General features: G+C 38.9%; 1 protein-coding gene across 1 annotated transcript in view; it reads left to right on the forward strand.

Moving 5' to 3' along the window:
* The first annotated feature begins 662 nt into the window (after positions 1–662).
* KCNMB2 (potassium calcium-activated channel subfamily M regulatory beta subunit 2) overlaps positions 663–25160 on the forward strand; it is a 289661-nt gene continuing 265163 nt past the window's right edge. Inside the window, exon 1 of the mRNA XM_074298232.1 lies at positions 663–1064. The gene's annotated coding sequence lies outside the window, so the exon portion shown is untranslated. The remainder of the gene's footprint in view (positions 1065–25160) is intronic.

Here is a 25160-nt window from a genome sequence, read left to right on the forward strand (position 1 = left end):
TAACTTGTTGGGCTTTTGGCTCTCGTAAGCCGTCTCGCCCGTGTCCCACAATCCCACGCCTTCCTAGCCATTCATAAAATCAACATGTAGCACCCACAGGCAGCCCCCGCCACCAAAAGTGGCTTCTTTCTCATTGGAACAACCAATGGCCGGGATGCGATCGGGCCGGCTCCGCCTGGATGCTGGGGTTGCCAAATCACGGAACCTGCGCGTTCCTCTCCGAGTGTTTACGGTTGAATGGGCGGGTCAGCCCTCAGCGTGTTCCATAGGGCGAGCCCAGAAAGCTCGGCGTCTCTCGGCCTTCCCGGGGAGGAAATGGTGGAAAGTTTTCCCACCTGGCTGTGGCCACTTCCCCGCCGCTCCAGGCTGCACGGGAAGCTGCGGAGGGAGGGCGGGAGCGCCGTTTCTCTGGGGATTGCTTGTGTCTTCTAAGAATGGTGCTTGTTTCCAAGTGCATTTATTTTCCAGGACAGACAGGTCTGTTGGAGACGTAAGTTAAAAGAGGATTCGCAAATCTGAGCCGCTAGGTAGGGGTCTCTCTGGCTCAAAGAAAACATTTCCAACCCCAGCTTCTCCCCACCCCCATCGCCACCACCACCCCCCTTTCCTTTTTTTTTTTTTTTTTTTTTTTTTAATGTGAGAATTTGAAAGCAGTGGGTAAGAGCCGCTAAACCTATCAGAGCCAGGCTAGCAGACAGCCTATTACGATATTAAATAAAAACAGAAACAGCATGCCCATCATAGGCTAATCAATCCCCTCTCCGGCGCGCTTTCAAGCCAGGCAGAAGCCGCCTCCACGCAGCTCTCGGGCACTCATTCCGGGCATGGCTGTCTAAGGGCGCCCGTCTCTCCCGTCGTCCTTCCAAACTCTTTCGGGCGTTCGGAGCCCCGGGGCGTCGCGGCCCCCAGGTCCCCGGGCTTGTGCCATGCAAGGTCCAGAGCGCCTGGCCGCTATGCCAGCGCGGAGCAGCCGCGGAGGGCGGCCTGGAGGTTTCCCCAGGGTCGCTGCTTATTAACCATTCCGCGTGGCTTCCTCCGGAGGAAGATGTGACAGCTCGCCCGAGGTAGGATTTGCTTGGCAAACAAAGGCGGCAGCGGCGGGTGCCGGGCGGCGGCTGGTGAGGTGGGCATTGTCTGAGCCGGGCTGATCAATTGCAGTCCGACTGGTCAATTGCAGCCGAGCTGGTCAATTGCAGCCGGACTGGGGAATTACAGCTCCGAGCTGCCGGGGGGGTTAAGTCGCAGAGGGGCATCTGGGGGCCTTCTTGGGGTCCGGCGAGGAGCAGAGGAGGAGGAGAAGGAAACAGGGGGGACCCAGAGAGGATCGCTGGGAGGGGAGAGAGATGCTTTAGGAAACGAACGCTTCGAGGAGCAGCTGGCTGCAGCCTGTCGGGGTGCTCCGGGGACACCCCGCGTTACTTTGCCCCTGGACTAGAAGACAGAGGTCACGCAGGAAAAAGCGCGCCCCTTCTCTTCGCTGCCAGCCAGGCTGTTGTCGAGGCTAAGTGAGGAGTTGGGGTGGGGGAAGAAAGGGGAGATCGTGAGATTCCAGAACTGAAAGAGGTTGGGGGGGGGGGGAACCAGATGCCCTTTAGACTGGAGACCTGTTAGCTAAGAAATAGGCTTTCGCACGGTCATGCAGCGTGCCATCAGTTAAAAGGGGGAAACCCGGGCAGTATCTTGGAGAAAGAACTATTGAATTTCACCTGATCCAGAGGAGAAGGAGATGTCTCCATCCATTTTGCATAAGGACTGGCTGGTCCGCACTGTTTACTCTCATTGTTTGTACAGACTAAAATAAGAGTTTCCCAGTGGGGAGGGAAAGCCGGGGTTTGTCTCCGTCCTGCCTTCTCTCTGTCTCTCGCTTTCAAACAACTGGCCGACTGCAGATGGCCAGGAGGATTTTTGTTAGAGATTTCTGGCGAACAGAACCCAAGCCGGAGTCTGTCTCTCCTTGAAAGGCTGGAGATGGATGAATGGGGCAGAATACAAGGCAAAAAATTGAAGTGATTTGCAAAGGAAAGTTACACACCTTGACTGACGCAATTGTGGTTTCCATTTTGCCTAAGTTGACAAAGAAATGGCAAGAGCTAACAGGGACTGGGGATATGTTCTGGGCTGGGAGCGTGAGAATTTGTCATTGCCTTTGACCCTCACCACGGAGAAACAGCCAAATCCCAATGAATGATTTCCATGACACTTTTCAGTCTTCAGGGCTCCAAAACGTTGCTTTTTTGTTTTGTTGATCTGGGCAGAGGGGTATTAAAAGTTGACTTCTAAACAATGATAAAGATACTTCACTGGAGCTGATATTTACAAAATGGCAAATCAACCTCTTTTACATCCTTCCCCAATTGCTCAAAATGCCTTTTTTCTCAAGAAAAAAAAAAATTGGGAAAATTCCAAACTCCAAAGCTAGTGTTGAATGGAAGGTGAAATACTATTGTGACTCTTCTTCCCTGCCTTAATGTCTCTTTGTATGCAGGTTGTATGTGTGGAGGGAGGATGTTGGTGATGTTTTATTTTGTTTTTTGAACCACAAGTGGTGATAGATTATGCTGATCCATACATAGTGTCTCAGCTGGTCCTTCTGTGATGGATGGCTTATGGTTTTGAGATAAGTCAGCTTGGATCTGTGTCAGGGACCTTAGTCTGTGGCTAGGGGACATGCTGCCTTAGTCTTAAACTGGATCTATGACCTTGGCCTTAGAGGCACCATACTCGAGCAAACTGAGCCTGAAATTTTGGAAATTTTCTCACCTGGGAGTTACCTATCTCAATGAAATTACATATCCAGTCCCTATCCTACATGCACACATATGTACATATATGTAAACACCTTAAATAAGAGATATTGTGGTTAACCCAGGAAGAACTGGATTCAAGTCCTACCCCTCACACACTAGCTATGTAGCTGACTGTGGCAAGTCACTCAATTGCCCAGTGTCTCAGACCATAAAAGTGAGGGTGTAGAGTCAGAGAATTTATACATTCAATTCCAGCTCAGCCACATAGCACCTGCTTAATTTTGGACAAATGTCTCCCAGCTCTGGATCCCAGTTTCTACATCTGTAAAATGAGAGCATTGGACTAGATGATAGTATAAAGTTACTTCCAATTATAAATGGGGGATGCCATGATCCTGAATTAGCTTGCCAAGATTTCCCAGGTCAGGGCCTCCATACACCCATGAAATTACAATTCTACACTAAGGAAAAAGAAAAAAAAATACAATATTTAGAGCTGGAAAGAAGCTTAAGGATCATCCAGTCTAACCCCAATATTTTACTGATGGTATAATCTGCTATAATTGATGAAACTTCCACTTACAGGTAGAACCAGGATAGAAACCCAGGTCCTTGAATTCTGGGCTCAATGATCTTTCCACTATACCACATTGCTTCTTTCTCTGTATCCCTCTTTCTAGGTGTCTGTAATTCTGTTTCTTTCTCTTTCTCCATTTCTGTCTCTGTCTCTCTCTGTCTATCTCTCTCCCTGTCTCTGTCTCTCTCTGTCATTCTGTCTCTGTCTCTGTGTCTCTCTGTGTCTCTGTCTCTGTGTGTGTGTGTTTTCTATTTTTGTGTGTTTGTCATCTCTCCATCTCAATCTGTTTCTCTGTCCATTTGTCTCTGTGTACATGGCTGTCTCTGTCTCTGTGTCTCTCTGTGTCTCTGTCTCTCTCTCTGTGTGTTTTCTATTTTTGTGTGTTTGTCATCTCTCCATCTCAATCTGTTTCTCTGTCCATTTGTCTCTGTGTACCTGGCTGTCTCTGTCTCTGTGTCTGTCTGTCTATCTCTCTCTTCCCCATCTCACCCTTTCTTCTGCTCTCCCTCTCTCCCCTTCTTTTCTCTTTCCACTGTGAAAAGCTGATAACACAGCATTGTTCTACTCACTACTATATCAGCTTCATTAAGAAAAGTCTTTTAGCCTTCCAGGTTCTGTGAATTAACTTTGATTTCAATCATATCAAATATTTCTTTTCAAAGGAAAGTCTCAGGTCCTTAAATCGACCCCCTATGGCCTAAAACAACATGATTTTGATTGTAGTCATGCTGACAACACTTTAATGCAAACTACACCATTTATTTGTCATATAAACAACACCAATAACACAGGTGGGTGGGATGGTGACATCAGAACATGTTAAAGATACTGCTTCTCTTTTGTAGAGAAGCATGGAAGTCTATATGCACACATCAAAAATGAAGAAGGAGAGATGGTGCTTTAATTTATACTGTGATAGTGACCAGATCAGATAATTAGATTCTTTTTAACTCAAAACACTTAGGTTTTGGAATTCATTGTGCTGGGTATTTATTTCACAAGTTTCTGACTTCTTCACTGTCTAGGTTGTCTTCTCCAAGACATGTCCCAAGTCCTCTGCCATCAAGTTGATAGTCTTTGAGAGGGTCTGTGACTGGAAAATTCATTAGCCTGGGAAGAAAATAGTCATATAGTCTTTACAGCTTCTTCATATTTGCCAGTGCTTCAGCTCCATTGTCATACCATTTGAGATTCCATAGGTGGCTGAACTCCATGAGAGGACATGACTTCTAACTTTAGTAAAGTATTGATGGTTTTTATCCATAAAATTGAAATGCCCAACGTCATTTACTCTCTGATATATTTTGCAAAGAAAAACTACCAATCCACTCAATTAAACTCAACAGAAATACTCAAATTTAGAGGTATAAGGGACACTTAGAAGCAGTATAGCTTAGTGATCAGAATACTGGACTTGGAATTTTGGAAGGTTTGAACTCTCCTTCAGGTATGTACTAGGTATGTGAACTGTATTACTCAAGGAAGCATCATAAATGGACTTTAGAGTCAGAGCGCCTGCATTCAAATCCTGCCTCTGTAACATAGTACCTGATTGACATTGAGTAAGTCACATACAGCTTCCCTGAACCGCATTCCTCATCCTTAAAATGAATGGATTGGACTCAATAACCTCTGAGATCTTTGCCTATTCCAGATCCATGATCCCATCACTCTAGGCAAGTCCTCTTCTCTGAGCCTTAATTTCCTCGTGTATAGAGAATAAATGAGAATGTACTTTATCAACTTGTTATTCATAGGCCAGCTAATTCAGTGCCTTATTTTATAGATAAGGAAGCCAAGACCCAATGAAGGTAGGTGTACACAAGGTCACACAAGAAACAAATCCAGGCTTCAAACAGAGATCCTCCCAACTCCCAAATTATCACTTTGCTATAAGGAGACTAAGGAGCAGAATAGCATAATAGAAAACTCAGGGGAATAGAAAGAGATCTGAGTTCCAATCTTGGTTCTGGCCATCAATCATCTATATGACTATGGATAAGCTATTTCTTCTCTTTAGGTTCCTCTTCTGAAGAATGGATTGGGTTAGAGAATCTCTAGAGTACCCTTGCAGCTCTATGCAGAGGTCCTCATTATCCTATTTCCATAGTTATTGTATAAAGTATAGCCATAATGGCAGTTGGGTATATGGATTAATTGCTGATTCCTGTCTTGTCTTTCTTTCCCTTTTCTTTGACCTTATTAACTAAATCCTCCTCCTCCAATGGAACTCTGCTTTTCTCCCTCTCACTTCTTTAGTCCTGCCTGTTATTTCCTAGACTGACACAACTTCTTCCTTAACAGGAAAGTGAATCAAACTTAATAATAAAACACCCCATGCTATCAGACCCCCTCAAAGTCTTCAGCAAATGTTCTTGAGTCAATAGTCCACCTTCTTATCCTTGATTGCTAAGTTATTGGGTTAGTCCACACTGTCAAAGAAGAAAAGGGAAATTGGACTCAATTTTCATCTGTCTTTCAGTCCCCTTTCAGTCCTTCCTTCCTGCTTTTTGGTCTTTCTGTCACTGAGCAAAGAATCACAGGCTAGGTGGGTGGGAAAAGACCTCAGAGACCAGCTATTGAAGCTTAGACCTGAACCAGGATCTCTTCCACATCCTCTCTGACAAGTGAGCTTGTAGCCTTTACTCAGAATCGCCCCTTGAGTAAGAGCCTGACACCTCCTCAGGAAGTCCTTACAGCTATAGGACAGCTCAAAGATGTCAAAAGTTTGTTGCTTCCATTAAACATTATGCCTTCTGGGGCTGAGCAGGATAAGTAGACATTTTTCAGCCTTATAAATACTTTGAGGCAGAAATCATGTCATTTTAACCTGGCCCTGTCTTTTCTCTTCTAAGACTAAACATTACTAATTATAAGAGAGAAACAGAGAAAAACAGAGACAGGGACAGACAGAGAGGGAGAGAGGAGGAGGGATGGAATAAGATGAATTGAGGAGAGGGAAGGATAGAGAGAATAATAAAGAGGAGGAGAGAAAGGAGGGTAAGAAAAGAGAGACAGAGAGAGGGAGGGTAGTATAGACAGAAGAAAGGAGAGGAAGGGAGGGAGAGAGTTAAGAAAGGAGGGAGAAAGAAGAGAAAGGAGGGAGTAGAAGAGAAAAAGAAAGAGAAGATGGAATGGGAAGGGAAGTATGGAAGGGAAGAAAAGAGAAAGAGGAAGGAAAGAGGTTAAAGAGAGGAAGTACAAGATAGGAAGGAAGGAGAAGGGGAATAGAGAAGGAAAAGAAGTAAAAAGAAAATAAAGGAAAGTAAAAAGAAATAAATAAAAATAGAGGGATAGAAAAGATGGAGAGAGGAGGAGAGAGAAAAAGGAAGGAAGAAAAAAACAGATGGAGAGGAAGAGGAAGAGAAAGAGGGATAGAGAGGTAAAGAGAGGAAGGAAAGTAGAGAAGGAGCATACAAGATAGGAAGGAAGGAGAAGGGGAATAGATGAAGGAAAGAAGTAAAAAGAAACAAAGAAAAGGGGAGGGAGAAGGAAAAAGGAAGAGAGGAGAAGAGAGAGAAAGGGAGAAAGGAAAGAGAGAAGGAGAGGGGGAGAGGAGGAGAGGGAAAGAGATAGAGAGGGAGGATGAGTGAGAAAGACAAAGAGGGAGAAAGAGAGAAAAGGAGAGAGGTGGAGAAGAGGAAAGGGAGAGAGGGAGAGAGAGAAATAGGGAAAGGGAGAGGGAGAGAAATAGAAAGACAGGAAGAGAGAAGAAGAGGGAAAGAGAGTGGGAAAAGAGGGGGAAAGAAAGAGAGAAGACCCAAACTTATAATGGGAGGAAAACATGGATATAGGCAATTACCATGAAAGGAAGAATGGGATAAGCAAAATTTTAGAAGAAATGTGATGAGATCATTCAGCAATGGTGCAGAGAAGTCAGGGAAAGATTTGATACAGAAAAAAAATGACATCTGAGTTGAGCCTAGAAGAAAGGAAGAGATTTCAACAGTCAAAAATTGGGAAGAGACTGCCACAGGCAGAGAAGATTAAATGAGCATAAAGCCACAGAGAGAAGAGAGGGCAGAATGAGAAATGGGAACCAAAAGGAGACCATTTGGACTGGTCTAGAGCATGCAAGAAATGGGGGGGAGGATGCAATGTGTCTGGAGAGGTAAATCTGGGCCTTGTTCTGAAGAACCTTTGAGGCCAGAATCAGGAGGCTATTTATTCTCTAGAAAGAAGACAATGGGAAGTCACTGGAGATTGTTGAGTTACAGGCTGGGAGTCCACAGTGGTATAATCAATCAAAAGTGCCATGCCTTTAAAATCTTGAGGAAACTATCTTGAAGACAGCTTTCATGTTGGCCTTTCACCAGCCTAACAAGTTTTAAATAAGAAAGAAGCCTGATTTGCTGACATAGAACCAACCCAAGAACACTAAGCTAGAAGTCAGGAGACCTGGGTTCTTGTCCCAGTTCTAACACTAAATAGCTGTGTGAGGACAAATTATCCCCATCTCCCCGTGCTGCTCAGTTCCCTTATCTGTAAAATGTTAGAGTTGTTATTTTCCAACTCTATATGATGTAATCCCTATAAGAATCTAAGACTTTTTAGGACAGAATTTGGAAGATTCAAGTGATCTAGACTGCACCAAATCCTTCAATCCTCCCTCACGATATCCAAGTGACTCTGGATTCTGAAAGGCTTTTTCTAGTCATACAGATAGAGAGGGAGGATGAGTGAGAAAGACAGAAAGAGGGAGAAAGAGAAAGAGAAAAGGAGAGAGGTGGAGAAGAGGAAAGGGAGAGAGGGAGAGGGAGAAATAGGGAAAGGAAGAGGGAGAGAAATAGGACTAATGGGCAGGATGCTCTTTATTAACTCTCTTCACACAGTCTCAGATTGCATTAGTTTTCTTAACTGCCACAACATACTGCTGATTTCTACTGAGTATGCACTTCACTAAAATCCTAAATCTTTTTCATGCAAATTGTTTCCTAGCTACATCATTATCAGCAAAGCCCCCATCTTGTTTTTGTGAAGTCGATTTGTTGAACCTGGATTCAAGACTTTAAAATTAATCCAAACATTAAATGCAGTTAGCACAGGACCTGACACATAGTAGGCACTCAAGAAATATTTGGTGAAGATACGGAGCATGCTTTGCAAACTTCAAATTGCTATATAAATGCAACTTATTTATTTTCTTATCCCTGTTCAATCTCATCTTCAAGTTGGTCTTCATATCTAGGAATTTATGTATAGACGTTGGTGTCCAGAACAGTTTATAGAAATATATCTATTCCTATTTTCTGAGGTTTGTCACAGCTAAAGTTCCAAATTTCCCAGGCTTCTTATCCCTGGTTCACAGTCCCTGATAATTAGTGTCAAAATGAAAGCAGACCCCAAAACAGGACCTCACTGTGCAAAGTCCATGAAATTGGACCCAGCATCATTAATTATTCCAGATTTAGCAGCACTAATTATGTATGCAAAAAGAATCTTAAATATCCTCAACAACTTAAAAAAACATTCTTCATGTCTGTATCATAAGAGGACCACAATCCAATCCAAAATCAATTTATTAGGATGTGATTCTGTGTCTAGGTACTGTGGACATAAATATGGAAAAAATAAAAAGCAATATATAAATATAAAAATAAAGTCTCTGCCCCCAAAGGAACTTGCATTCTAAATGGGGAGGAGGGAGGAGGAGAGCATGATATAGCATAAAATACATATGTGGTGATTTCAGGAGAGAGAACATATTGACATCTAGGAACATCTGGCCATGAGCTGTGCCTGGAAGGAAGAAGAAATCCTAAGAGACATGGGTAAAGAGAATAGAATGACATGTGCACAGAAATAAAGGCAGAAGATAGAATGCTGAGTTTGGGGAATAGCAAGTAGACCAAGAAGCGTGGTTTTAGACTAGGAAGGCAATGTCTAGAGAGTCTCCATTTGCAGTAATCAGTCCATTCCTTTTCCCTGTCCTCTCTTTGCTTCATCTATTTTAGCTCCTATCGGATTCTCTTTTGGATAGCGCCATCCTCCCTTTCCCTATTGTCTACTCAGGGCACCCGTGCTCTTTTGGTGTTGCTAAAAAGCACACTGTTGACCTTTCTATTTGAGGCTGACTCCCAGTCTGGTAGCTTTGAACCCCAGATGTTGGAAAATGCCGTCTTTAGTCTAATCAAGGGAGCAATGAGAGATGAGCTTGGGTGAGAATCTGAGCTGGGAGAGTGAAAGCAACACACCAGCTGTCAAAACATCCAGCTGTCTGACTTCTTAGCTGATTGAGAAAGGATGGTTATTATCCTTATGGACAGGAGAGCATCTGGTTTACCTCTGCCTAATATTAACCCCCCAAAAGACAAAGAATCCAATATACTCCATCTATGAGACATTGATCCATTGTGAAGTTCCAATCCACAACCTTTTGGACAGTGAAATTTGATTTGACTATTTAGGCCGGGCAATGAGTAAAAAAATGCATGTAAAACCAATTATATACCAGGTAATAGGATGGTCAACTCATAGAAGACAAGTATGCTCCCCCAGTCTAGCTGTCCCTTTGCCAAGACTTAGTTTCCTGGTGTGAAGCATTGAATGTTTATCATCTAAACATTTTATAAGATCTTGGATTGAAAGTTGGGAGAAATCTTAGAGGTTTTCCTATCAAATACTCTTTTTATTATATTTTTCCTTTTTTAAAAATTTTTTTTTACAAAAATTTTATGCATAGGTAATTTTTCAGCATTGACAATTGCAAAATCTTTTGTTCCAATTTTTCCCCTCCTTCCTCCCACCCCTTCCCCCAGATGGCAGGTTGACTAATACATGTTAAATATGTTAAAGTATAAATTAAATACATATTATTATACATGTCGAAACAGTTATTTTGCTATACAAAAAGAATCGGACTCAAACACTCTTAATTTATGAAGAAACTGAGACTGAGAAAAAAATTGTGACTTAACTTGGGTCATAGTTATAGTAAATATTTGAGGCAGGATTTGAAATGAGATTTTCTTGATTTCAAATTCAGCACATCATTCACTACTCCCTGATGTCTCAAAATTAAGGTAGAGCAGTGAATAGAATACCATACTTGGAGTCAAGAAATCTGAGGTCAAATCTTGCTTCATGCAATTATTAGCTCTGTGACCCTGGGAAAAGAACTTAAATTTTTCTCAGCCTTGGTTTCTTCATCTGTAAAATGGGGATATCCATAGTACCTACTTTATAAGAGTTATGAAGATCAAATCCAATGAAATGATCTATATAAAGCCCTTTGGAGTTTGCTACAGATTAATGAGTTTGATCTTGTATTGATTCTGTATATACTATTATGTGCACATAGTATGTCCAGTGATACAATGCAAACTGTTTCAGAGCAAGAACCACTTCATTTTTGCCTTCATATTTCCAGCACTGAGCACCATATCTGACACATTGAAGATCCTTAATAAATGCTTATTTATTGAACTATTCAACAAGCCTTTATTAAATATCAATTATGTGCTAAGGCCTCAGAATAGAAAAATAAAATAAAATAGTTCCTTCTTTAAGGAATGTGCATCTGGGGAGAGGGAAGAGGGAAGGAGACACATAGATATATCAATAAATACAACATATGTAGAAGGGATGATGGAGCTGGGCAGGGCAGGAACAACTTGGGGAAAATGAAGAAAGATTTCACATATGATGTAGCACTCGAGATGAGCCTTAAAAGAATCTAGAACTTCTAAGAACAGAAGGAGGGGGTCCATCCTAAGTATGGAGAACAGTCTGAACAAAAGCACATAGGCAGAAAATGAGATGCTAGGTTGGATGCCAAATTTTAGGGACCACAGTAGGACAGCTTCTCCAGAGCAGAAGAGCATGAAGGGAGGAAGGTCAAATCAGCCTGGGAAGGGAGACTGAAACCAAATGGCAAAGCATTTTAAATACCAAGAAGGGAAACCTGGATTTCCTCCCAGAGGCCCTAGAAACTCACTGAAGCTTTGTGAGCAGGACATTGATTGATTGACATGCCCTGTAATTCCAGCTGCTTCCCTTTCAGGAAGTTAAAAAGTGTTTGGGAAGTCCATCAAATCTTATAGATTTTTATTTGATCTATTGAGATTTGGGCTTCTGGGAAATTCGCAAAATTATTTAAACTTGTTTCTTTGGTTGAAAGATAGTATCATCAGGGATCTTTTATAGTGGGAGGAAATAAAAGGAGGAAATTCTCCTTGGTATCAGTTTATTCCCATTATCTTATGAGGCTCTGAGGGAAGGGTTTGATTGTAACATATTGAAAACACCAAAATCCAGAACTCCCTGACTTTAACTAGAGCTAGTTGAATATAAAAATAAAATCCTCACCTGATTCCCATGGCCACAAGTTCTTTGCTAGTTACTAAAGGCTCACTAAATCACTGGGACTTAGGGATGAAGGGAGAAAAAAAGCATTTCTTAAATACTCTGTATAAGCCAGGCACTGTGCTAAGAACTTTACAAAAATCTCATTTAATCCTTACAACAACGGAGGGTAAGTTCCTCCTAAAGTGAAGGAAACTGAGGCAAATAGAGAATGTAAGTGACTTTCCTGGGTCAGGTCTGAAGCCAGAATTGAACTCAGAACTCAGTTCTTCATAAACCAAGGTACAAAACTCTATCCATTGAGCCACATGGTAGGAAATATTATATATATATATATATATATATATATATATATATATATATAAGTTTCCACACAAGAAGTTCCTTAAACTGATGATAGATAGATAGATATATCTATCTATCATCAGTTTAAGGAACTTCTTGTGTGGAAACTTACTCCTTTAGTACAGATCAACTGATCCTCCAAAACTTAGAATCAGAGCTCCAGAAGTAAAAAGGACATAAAGATTTTTATGACCTGGGAGCTTCCTCTTTTTCCAGCTCTTCACATACCCTGTGGCCTAGCAACCCTTGTTTACTTGGGATTACTCATTTGCTTAAATCCATATAACATCCCTCCTCGACCCCATTTGAGTTTTTCTTGGCAAAAAATTTTAGAATAGATTTCCTTCTGTGGCTCATTTTACAGGTGAAGAAACTGAGGCTGGGAAAATGATGTAAAGGCCTAAGGCCACACAGGTCAAAGAGAAGATTTGAACCTGTTAGAAACACAGAATGATAGCATTTTAGAAGGAGATTCTTAGTGGATATCAAATCAATATATAAAAGGAATCCCCACTAGAAAGGGAAGAAATGATCTGGCTTTTTTCTAACAGGTCTCAATCTACCTCCTCCCAAGTCCATTCCATTTTGAGAGATCTCTGATTTCATCATCTTTTTTTCCTGATGACAATTCTGAATTGCCTTTGCGGCAACTTACACCATTGCTCTTCTTCCATGTGGCCTAAGAAGACTGAATTAGATCTGACCTGTATTCCATATGATGGCCTTTCAAATATATTAGAAGACAGCTACCATGTCTAAAAAAATGAGATGCATACAAGATATATAGATATAGATATAGATATAGATATAGATATAGATATAGATATAGATATAGATATAGGTCTATCTATATGTGGTATAGTGAATAGAGTGCCAGTCCTGAAAGTAAAAAGACTCATCTTTCTGAGTTCAAATCTGACCATAGACACTTACTAGCTACGTGACCCTGGTCAAGTCATTTAGCTATATTTGCCTCAGTTTCCTGATCTGTAAAATGAGCTATAGAAGGAAATGGCAAACTACTCCAGTATCCATGGAAGCATGAAGTGAGTCAGAAGAGACATGGAGAAAGAGAAAGGATGTTACATGCATTTAAGTAAATGAGTAACCCCAAGTAAACAAGTGTTACCAGGTCACAGGTATGTGAAGAGCTTGAAAAAGAGGAAGCTCCCAGGTGAAAAAAGACCTTTAATGGAAGCATTTAAATTTCATCCTAGAGGTAATATGAAGACCCTGGAATTTATTGAGAAAGGATAATAACTTACACTTTAGAAAAGGAATCTTAATAGAGGAGGATGGATAGGGGTGAGTAGGAATTGGAAACAGGCAGACCAGTTAGAAGGCTATTGTAGGAGTCCAGGAGAGAACTAGTAAGAGTTTGAATTATGGTGGAGGCCATATGAGGGAGGTAAAGAGGACACTTATGAGAGATGATTTGGAAATACATTATGAGGGCTGAGTGTGACTGAAGAGTACAGGATGGCAACAAGGTTATGCACCCAGGCACTTGGAGGGATGATGCTGTCCTTACCTGTAATAAAAAAAAAAAGTCAGGAAGAAGGATGGGGGAAATAATGAATTGTTTTGGATTACTATGTTAGAGATGAGGAGCTCCTTATCAAAAAATTATATGGCAGTAAGAGAAGATATTTTTTTTCCACTGGAAAGAAAGAAGGATGATAGATGGATAATCCCAGATAGGCTTACAATGTCTGGAGAGAAGGAGAAAGACCTCAATCATGTTGGGAGGACCTCTGCAGTAAATGCAGCAAGGTACCTGAGTGGTTGAAGTGCTGGGCCTTTTGAATGTATAATTGGGAAAATTTGAGTTCAAATTTGGCCTCAGACATTCAGTAGCTCTGTGATGCTGGGAAAATCATTTAACCTCTGCCTGACTCAGTTTCCTCATCTATAAAATGGAGATAACAATAGCACCCACTTTCCATGATTATTGTGATAAGAAAATAGGATATTCCTAAAGTACTTTGTAAACCTTAAAGTGCTAAACAACTACTGTTATTATATTTTATGTTAATATCATTATAAGAAGGATATAATAATAGTGAATCATAAAGAACAGGCATGGATAGTTCATATCATTGTAGGGAACTCCTGAATTGATAAGAACAAAAATGTTTTTAAGTATCTGGGAGAAATCAGTAAAATAAAAATAATTATTGACTTCTAAATCACTAACAAAGAAATACTCCAAATAAGATCCAAAACAAGAGCATTACATTTCCACAAGAGAGAGAAAAATAACCAAACATTTGAGGAGAGGAGATAGCTCTTCTATCTCATCGTAGTAAGTTTGTTCTTCATCTTATAGTTGGAATTCACCTTCAAAGAATACTATGGAAGCATATGTTAAGTACTCAGCAACGTCCATAAGAAGAATCAATTGATACAGACATCCAGATGCCTTTATCTCCTTATAAAATGTAAAAAAAAAAAAAAAAAAAAAAAAAAAGTATAACAATTGCAGTGTCATTTCCTGCTGGAGAGACCTAAGAGAGAATTAGAGAATTAAGGGAAAGAAACAAATTCAACTCCCCCTGGAAAACAGAAGCTAAGATAACCTACTCCCAAGCCTGAAACTCTGATTGGGCCTGAGAAGGCTTAAGAAGTAGTCCTGTTATAGAAACAAATGGCAAGAAAGTGTCTGTTACAATCTGTTCTCCAGTCTCCTAAATCCATTTCTCCACTGACAAGTGGATTTAGTGTCTGTTGAAGTGAAATTGGAAAAAAAAAAAAAAAAAAAAAAAAAGCCCAACACAATGGGAACCAGTACAAAAGGGATAAAAAAATGTGATTGCAATGTACATCGAACTAGGTGAAATCTGGTTCTTTTTAAAATAATACTATTGTAAAAACATAGACGTATATATAGCGACTGTAAAGATCTGGGAAGTCTCTTTTCCTCAAAATGTTGTTCAAGCTGTGCTTTAAATATGTTTTTCTGACTCAGCTGCTGGTCATTACTGTAGCACATATAAGTAAGGAAATAAATTCAACTCAACCAGCATATATTAAATTCTTACTTTAGTTTAGGCACTGTGCTAAGCAATGGGGATAAAAGATAAAATGACCCCCATTCATTAATATTCTATTGGATGGTGATACATAATGTAGTCTGTAGAAAGTTAGAAGAAATAATTAAAATGTTACATAGTGATTTTGGGAAGAAAAGCGTTTTAGTTTTTTCTTTTGTTTTGTTTTACTTGGGGTAATTAAGAAAAGTATGATACAAGAGTTGGCTCCTGAGCCATTGCTTGATGGGAACCAGGTATTTAATAGATTGGAAGTAAGAAGGGATTGTATCCCCCTCACTGAGCACCATCTCTTATAAAGGCGTGAAAATGGGAGATGTAAACCAGAATTAGCTAATAGAACTCAAGTTGTTCTGGATCAAAGATTGTTTGAAAGAAAGAAATGTGAAATAAATATGAAAGATAGATGGGAGGAAAATGGTGAAGGCCTTTAAAATGCCAGGCCAAAGATCCTCACCATGACTTAACTTGGTTATTCAGAACTACTCAAAAATGCATTGCAACATGAACTATAGACAATGGAAACATAGAATCCAGAGGGAACATGGTCATTGTATGAACTCTGACAGCCAATTGGACTTCATATACAAAGCATTTCTTACAAGAATCATTTAACCAACATAGGATTCCTCTTTGTCAAAGCTGCTTTTGAATTGTGCTTGAGAATATAAAATACCAGATGATTTCATATCCCTTATAATTACGGTGGTCAGAAGAGAAATCTCATCACTGTGAAAGATTCTCATCACTATGAGTTTGTTCAGCCCTGAACACAAAATAATTACATACAAAATAATTAAATCGATAAGCATTTATTAAACACCTACTATGTGCCAGACTCTACGAATACAAAAGGAAAAAAAGGTTTTAACCTCAAGAATTCCATATTCTACAAAACTGCAGATTTATATAGAGACCTTTCCAGATCTGTGGCTCTAAGTAAATACAAAAATACACAGAGAATAAAAATATTACTTTCAACATGATATAACAATGCAATATAATAAACTGTTAAATAGTCTGTTATAATAAATAATATGAATAATATTATAATAAATATAATGTAATTTCTAGTAGAGAAGGCATTAGCAATTAAACGATCAAGAAAGAGTTCATGTACATGGAGGTGACTAAATTAAAGATACTAAAGATTTGATGAGAAGGAGATTAGGAAGGAGGCAATTCAATTCCAGCTGTGAGGGAAGAATCTTTGACAAGACCTAGAGACATTTCATCTATGGAATGTGTATATGAGGAACTGTAAGGATTTCTGGAGTGTAGAGAACATGAAAATGGGTTAATGAGGCTGGAATGTCAGATGACTCTAAATGAAGCCCTTCTGATGAAAGATTTCTAAGATTATGTCCCTTGGCCATGAATAAGAAAGGGGAACTAATATGATTACAAATACTCAGAGATCCTGCTACAAAATTGTTCTAGCTACAAAATGCTTTAAGAAGTTCTGAACACTCTTCTGACATCCTTATCTAATGCTACCCTTGCTATAGAATATGTATGAATTAATAAAAACCTCTATTAAATACCAGTTATGGTAAGGCACTGTTCTGTGTCCTGGTCAATATAAATCCCTTGTTTGATATACAATGTCTTTCACCACAACTCCTTCCTAACCTTTTTTTTTTTTTGACTAGGTAAAAAAGGTCATTCTTTGCTCCATTTCTTACCTAGCTTTATTCACTGAATGGGCATTGCCTCAGTCAAATTGAGATCTGGGAAAGATTTTAGCTTAAAAAAAACCAAGGTCCCCCCACTGTATACCACTTGCATCTTCAATTGTCCTGATCTCTGTCTTGCCACTGCAGCTAAATGGCTCCAGAGGAGAATATGAGGCTGGTGACCTTGCACAGCTTTCCCTCACTTATGCGTATCATAGCATTGCCTCCCTGATGTCAGAGAACTAAAGATAAACAATGAAAACAACATCTTATTGCCCAAGTAGCTTTTTTTGACATTGACCTTCTTGTGGCTGAATGAATGAGAAACTTTCTCTCAGCTGTGGGTATTTTCTTTGGCCGTCCTCTGTCTTGGGAATGTTCTCCCACCCCATCTTTACCTATAATGTTCGGGCTAACTTTTTGGAATGTAGGAGGCAGGAGAGCCACCACGAGGAGGGTCAAAAATGGAATCTCCCATTTCCAGTCCTCAGCCCTTAAATACCCTATTACAATTACATCATTACAGCATACTAATTTTGTGTGAACTAGAGAACAGTCTATCACCATACTAAGTACTAAGTATATATGTGAACTAGAGAACCATCATATTATCAATTCCACTGAGTTAACACTTTGTTGCAAGTATACTTCTCCAGAGTTTCTGCTCTCTATATTCACCTTCTGGCTTATTTTAAATCCCAACAAAAATCCCTCTTAGTATTCATGCCCTCCTTTTAATTATTTTCTATTTATCCTGCATATCACTTGTTTGTACATATTTCTCTGCTTATTGCCTTCCCCATTGGATTGTGAGCCCCGTGAGGCAGATTTTCTTGTGTCTTTTTTTGTATTCTTGGTGCTTAGCACCAGGTTCTGACTAGCAGGTGCTTAATACATGTTTACTGACTGGTTGAATAACTGGTTCAGTGGTCTACACAATCCTTTCAGTCTGATCTTTTACTTAAGACTTAGGGAGTTTATTGGATAAGGTTCATGTCCTCTAAATTTAAATGAGAGAAATGCAGTCTTCTCCTTAGTGTCTGGTTATTTGTGTATTGTGAATAACTGTCACAAAATTATTATTCAGGAAGTAGAAATTTGAGATGAAACTGGAAGAATTTTGAGCCATTCTAAAAAGGCATGTGATAAGAAAAATGAAATGGTCCCTCTCTTCAGAGAGTCTGCAATCTAATGGTAGAATCATAACTTTAAGAACAGTAGTGGCCAGGAAAGGAAGTTTTGGTCATAAAAGTCAAAAGAAGAGGGAATTCACCAAAGGGCAATAAAGAAGTGTCCTTTTTTAAAAGCAGTGGTAGTATTGATTGGATTATTGTGTTCAAGTAGATGACTGAATAGGAAGTGAAACATGGTCTGGTGTGAGGAGCTCAATCTCATGGCGAGAGTTCCAAAACTGAATATAATAATTTTCATAGCATATAGGGATATAAATTTGATAGGTCTAAAATGGGGAAGGGAAGAAGGTGCTGATTAAGGTGGGAGGAACTAAACAAGAGGGTAGATGGTCCAGCGTGCAGGGAGAAGGTGTTCTGTTGGTATATTGTAAAAGGATGCCGGCTCTGTTCAGCCCTGAGTTATATCTGATAGTTATATATTATTTTTCTAAAGTCATAACAATGTTGCATAGCTCCTGGTAGTTGTATATTATTTGTCTAAAGTCATAACAATGTTGCATAGCTCCTGGTAGTTGTATGTTATTTGTCTAAAGTCATAACAATGTTGCATGGTTCCTTGTTAGACTACAAAAGAGTTTATTTTTAATATTCTAAATCAGCCAAAAAAGAAAAAGAAATTCTGACTTTGTCATAGGATAGCGATAGGGTAGACGCTAACCAGTGTACCATAATGAATTGGGTGGTAGAGTTGGAGTCTGAAAGAACTAGAGATACTTCCTGACCTTTCAACACACACTTAGTAGTTACTTGACCATAAGCAAGTCACTTAACTTCTCTGAATATCATTTTTCTCATCTGCATAGTAGGCATAATAATATGAATAGTAAAGAACATAATGTTATACTACTATATATTCTGCCACATTTGCTTTAATCAAATAATTCTTGTGATGTTTTTCCCCACATGATCAACATGTTAGCATGACAATTTCAAGACACAGCCTTTTGGGGGAATTTTTATGACATAGGCTTCATGATCTTTTAGAATAGAATGAATTCATCTACCTCTGTATCACTATTAAAACTGACTTCAGTCGGTCAAAAAGTGTTTGTTAAAAGTTTACTATATGCCGTGGATAGTGTTGAGGGCTGGGAATACATATACAAGCAAAAAGAAAAACATCCCTTGCCTTCAGGGGGTTGACAGTCTAATTACAAAGACAACAAATAAAAATCTGAAAGATACTAACACAAAGACATTGTAGAGAAGTAAAGAGAAGCGTAGCCTAGTGGGAAAATTAGTAAAGAGCAGATAATAAATGGACACATGTATGAAATGTTCTTGTTTGTTTTCTACGTTATCTGATAAGTCTGGATAAAGACAGTAGAAGCAAATCTTGAGAATTCATTGCACTCAATAGGACTCAATCCTTTATTCTGATTATTCCAAGTAAAAATACAGTTAATCTTGGATCATTTCCTTCAACAACTGCTTCAGTGGTCTACACATTCCTTTACTTAAGACTTTCAAAGTTTATTGGATAAGGTTCATGTCCCCAAAGTCTCTAAATTTAAATGAGAGAAATGCAGACTTCTCCTCAGTGTCTGGTTATTTGAGTCCCGTGAATTATTATTAGGGAACTACAAATTTGAGATAAAACTGGGGGAATTTTGAGCCATTCTAAGAAGGCCTCTTTCACAATCAAGTTTTCCTTCCTTGAAGTGATCTTACATGACCATAGGTTTTTAATGAAAACATCTTAATGATTTTTCACTACAAAATATATATTTAACATGTTGGCCAAGTAAACTTACATGTGTATATCTTAGATATTGTACATATTGGGTATAATGACATCTAATTAAAAGTTTTTATTTAATGGTTATACATTACATTTAGGCAGTTGTAGGCAATGAGGTTTTTTTCCCTCTGTGATGATATTTTATACCATTGGTTTATTGGTATTATTATTATACTATTGGTCTGAAGAACATTTTGGGATTTATATTTGAAGCAAGGCAATCTTTCATCCCATCAGTCTATGAAAGACAGTGAGTAAGCTTTTGAGGTACAATTCTAGCCATTAGGGCATGTCTTGCTAGGACTTCAGTGGGTGGTAAATTTTTGCAGCCTGCAGTAATGCACACAGATTTTGCCATCTCCTTGCATAATATCTACATCGATCACTTAGTCTGGACTTCTTAAATATAACCCTTCTGTAATTTATGATGGTATTGTATTCAATTGCTAGATCCATTCCTCCATTGTCACAAAAAAATCTTTAAAACAGTCATTTGCTCAATCCTTCTTTGTTAACATATTGTTGATATGAATGTCAGTCATGGAAGAGTTTTTGATTCCATTTTTAAATCTTAGCCTTTTCACAGACTGAATTTGCAGGTGAGTCATTTTCAGTTATCTTTAACAAATCCATTGGTGTTCACCTGCCAAACAGGATGGCTGCTTATTCCAAAAATATTTCTGTAGTTTATGGCCTACTTATTAATAAGATATAATGATTATGGCAATGACAATTATGATGATGGTGGTGCTAGTGATAGTGATGATGATGATGATGATATTTGTGGTGATAGTGACCCTTTGAGAAAGTGAGTGAAATTAGTAGTCATGTCATCTCTTTGGGCCTCAGTCAAGAATAGAGTATTCTTTTATCCAGGGACTTTAAAGTAGGTATTTCATTCATCCTCAGTGCTTGATACAGTGTCTGATATTTAATAAGTGCTAAGAAATGCATATTAATTGATTCCTATTTTAACTGAATAGAATCTTTACAATCATTTAAAGCTAGCTATATTTGAATAAAAGCATATTTTGAATAAGATTAGACATAAAAGGCTTGATATTTGGATTTCTACAACTTTCTATGTCCTGTTATATGACTTTCTCTAGGAATAATAAAGTTTACCTTCCCCTACCTTTGTATGCTTGGCTAAGTCATTTAATATCCTTGGGTCTCAGTTTCTTCATTTGTAAAATTAAAGAGGAAGACTAGATGCCTACTAATGTCCTTTCTAGCTTTAGATCTATTATCCTTCCAGATCTCAATAATTTTTATTGTCATTAATCATTAAAAAATTATTTTTCTCTTGTCTTTGGAGGAAAATGATTTATTTCCATCTCTCTCTGCTTTCTTATATACTATCATAAAAAGGCCTCTCAACTTTGGTAACCTAGAGAAAAAAAAATGGAGCCAAATACCTGCCATTGGTATCTATAAAGGCAAATGAGCTAGAAAGATATTCCTGTGCTCTAACAATTTTCTGTCTGTACTCGGTCACCCAAGACAAGGCTTCCTTATTTCATGTTTGCTGTACAAGGAATGAGAAGCCGGGAAATTCGGTACCTCTTGCCTTCAGGGCAAGGGGGTCCCTTGCTGTCAGCCATTAACTGTCAGTCCCAGAAAGTCCTTCCTCTGAGAATCTACTCCCAATAGCACTTTTCTGTCAAATTTCTCCTACAAAGTAGATGGCATCTTCTCCCAAAGGTTCTTGCTAATGCAGTGGACCCTGAGAACAAATATTTTCATCTTGTCTTGTGGAAATTCACCCTTGCTCTATGACTGTGTACTGGGCTGCCCAGGGTCCACTGGTTCAATAAACCCAGAGACAACAGTATTTGAGGTCTCCAAGGTTGCCAGAATGGCATCCCCATCAAGAACAGCTTCTAGCAAGGGACCAGAGACTTTATCAACCACTTTCCACTCATGAGATGTGAAGATTCACTAAACAGGGAAAGAGATATATACCAAACCCCTTTTTGTCCAATTAAAATCAATTTCTCTTCTCCTCACATCAGTCTCCAACGTCAGAAGCAATAAGATGTAATGGACAGAATACTGCACGTGAAGGCAGAAAAATCTGGGTTCTTATCCTGTTTCAGTCAATTAAAACCTGTATGACCCCAAGCAAATCACTTAAGCCCTCTGAAAGTCAGGATACTCTCTAAGATTAAAGATATAGTCCTTTTGAAAATGTTATCCTTGAGAGAGCTGACATAATGACATCCTCTCCGATAGAATAGAAACTTCTTGAGGGCAGTTACAGTTTCACTTCTTGCCCTTATATTCCTATTGCCAGGCATACAGTAGGTGCTTAATGAAACTTTAATTGATGGATTGATCTCCTCAGTTCTCAGATTGGTGTTAATATGTCATAGCAACACAAAGCTTTACAAATGGTAACGCTGAGAGACTGATTCAACTACATTTCAGAGGTAGCTAGGTACTTGCCCATTAGGAAAAATCCCTGGACTTACAGTCCCGAAGGCCTGAATTCAAATATGATCTCAACTATTTATAATTTATAGTGTCACTTAAATTCTGTTTATACTAGTTTCCTTCTCTGTAAAATGGGTATAATAATACCAGCTACTCCACAGGCATGATCAAATGAAGATCAAATGAGATAACAAAGCTGTAAAATAGTAGCTAGTTATTGTAGTCAAAATTCCTTACTGAGCATCAGTAACAAGAGGGAAATATGAGAAGAACTTTGCCCCTTGTTAATCACCTCTCATATATTATCAAATCACAGCTAGTCTTTCTCATGCTTCTTTTGCAAGAGTGGAGAAGGAGAAACACATTCAACTTTTATCTTTAACAGGAAGTTCAAACTCCTCATTCCTGGCCTTCAAGGCCCCAACAATCTGGAAGTCTTATCTCTATGCTTTTTACTCAATTTTATTTACTAATTTTTTCATTGTTCAATCGTATCAGACTCTTCATGATCCACTTGAAACTCCCAGGCAAATGCTAGCTTCCTGAGGAAAGGGGCTTTCATTGTGTTTTTTTTTTTTTTTTTAATCTTTATGGTCCTATGCATGAGCATGAACATTTCTTGTATTTGATAGGCTTTTTAATAAAATCACTTGAAAAATCAAGTATCCAGAGTTTGTTATTGTTGCTCAGTCATGTCTGACTTTTCATGATCTCACTTGGATTTTTATTAGCAAAGATACTGAAGTGGTTTACCATTCCCTTCTCCAGCTCATTTTACAGATAAGGAAATTCAGGCCAAAAAAATAAATAAATAAAAGATAAGTGACTTGCCCTGAATCAGCTAGTAAGTGTCTTGAGATCAGAATTGAATTCAGGAAGATGATTTTTCCTGAGTCTAGAACTCATGTTCTATCCATTGCACTACTTAGCTGCCAGGTGTCCAGTTAGGTGGCCAGTATGTTAAAGAGGCTCGAGTCTTTTGTCCTAAGAAGATCAGTTGAAAAAGTCAGTCATGTTTAGTCTAAGGAAGACTATTGGTGAAGGAGAAGAAGGGAAATATCACACTGTATTCAAGTCTTTTGAAGGACTGTGGTAAGGAAGAGGGATTACCATTGCAAAGAGGCTTAATTAGCCTTGAAGTCAGGAAAAACTTCCTAGAAATGGGAGCTGTCCCCAAATAGAACCAGCAGTTTTGAGAAGTGTTTTCTTCCCACACTTTGGAGATCTTAAAGAAGCATCTGGATGACCACTCTTTGGATAGATTATCATACTGATTCTTCTTTTGAAAAGGTCTGGACTTAGTATGGACTTAATTTTTGGAGAATTGAAGTAAATTCAATAAGAGAAAGTGAACTAACTTCCCTATTTTCAGTGAAATACTAAATCTGCCCCACTTTCTCTCTCCTATTATCTTTTATAATCAAATTTATTTCAGTGAAATTAAAAACTCTCTTCTCTTTCTCCCATCTATTCTTCCCGAATCGCCCTTTTATCTTTTCATCAATGGCACATTACGACAGCTCCTCTATGAAATATCACTTTAAAGGATTTGAGTCAAGTTTGACCACAGGGTCTTTGGTGGCTGCCAGATTTATTTGTTTGTAACTGTTTTATCTCAACAGAATATCATAATTATCCCTGCTTTTGCTTTTCTCCTAAAAATAGAGGAATCTAAAAAGCTAGATGACTGTGAAATTATTATAATTTGCATCCAAATGCGGTGACCTGGGGAGTTACACATTTAAAGCACCAATATTCTCCTGGGTTAGTGAAGAAATTCCACAATCACTTATGACAGTGGCCTAAAGGATTGGAGGGGGAAAAAACTCTGTTTTCTCTCCTACTAGTTATCACAGAGTTTGGGGCTAAATGGATTTCAAAGCCAAGAATGACTGCTGTTTATTCTTCAAGAAAGATAGGCAGAAATCCAACTAACCAAGCTCACATTTTTCTTTCTTTGAATTTTGGGACTCAGTGCCCCCAAATGTCTTTTAGAGAGATTATATATTAATAGAAATTCTTTCTTTGTACTACTTACTTCCACCATTATCTTTTTAAAAAAATTCATATACACTTACAGAACTACATAAAAGTAGAGATCTAAAGGTGGAAGGGTTTAATTGGATATTGAATCCAAGCCCTTCATCTTTACAAATGAAGACATTGAGGTACAGAGAAATTAAGAGATTTGCACAACATCAGGCAGGATTTGAACCCAGGCCTTCTGTCTCCAGAGTCATTGACCTTTCCACTATAAAATGAATTGCTTCAGCTCGAATCTGAGTGATTCACATAGTCTTTTATAGCTCTGATCCTTCTTGAAATTCCTTTGGGTTATGTTTATATCTACCATGTTAACCTTGTCCTACAGAAGCAATTCTCTTAGTAGAAGGTAAGTTCCTTGAGGGAAGAGGATGTTTCACTCTTGTCATTATATCCCTCAGACCTGGCACATAGTAGGCGCTTGATTGATGCTTGTTGATTAGCCTTCAAACATGTACTCATTCATGAGGGTTTAGTCCCATCTGACTAAACCCTCAAACAGTGAATTCAATTCAGTGTTTATTAAGCGCCCACCATGGGCCAGACCCTGAAGATACAAAAACAAAAACATAACAGTTCCTGCCCTCAAGGAACTTATGTTTTACAGGATGATTCACATGAACTCTGGCAAATTAATGCAAATTACAGACAAAGTAATTGCATGAGGGATCCAAAGCTCATATATTGAGAGTTAGAAAAGGACCTTGGACATTGTCATAGCTCAAACACTTCATTTAATCACTGAGGAAACTGAGTCAGCTTGTGAAAATTAAGTGGTTTCCCCAAAGTCACATAGGCAGAAGCACAATTCAGCACTGTCCTGGATACTAACAGTAGAAGGGGCATTGGGAAGGGCCTTATGTCAGAAGTTGTACCTAAACCTGGGGGTTCCAAGAAAGAGAGGAGAGTGTTACAGCAATGGAGGACCACCAGACAATAAAATGTCAGTACAGAAGACAGCTAATAATGCTGTTTGACTGGAATGGAGAGGTTGTCAAGGTGTCTATTATGAAAGAAGACTAAAAAGATAGGTGGGATCCATGGCATA

Source organism: Sminthopsis crassicaudata, chromosome 3, assembly GCF_048593235.1.
Source record: "Sminthopsis crassicaudata isolate SCR6 chromosome 3, ASM4859323v1, whole genome shotgun sequence".
NCBI classification, from domain to species: Eukaryota; Metazoa; Chordata; class Mammalia; order Dasyuromorphia; family Dasyuridae; genus Sminthopsis; species Sminthopsis crassicaudata.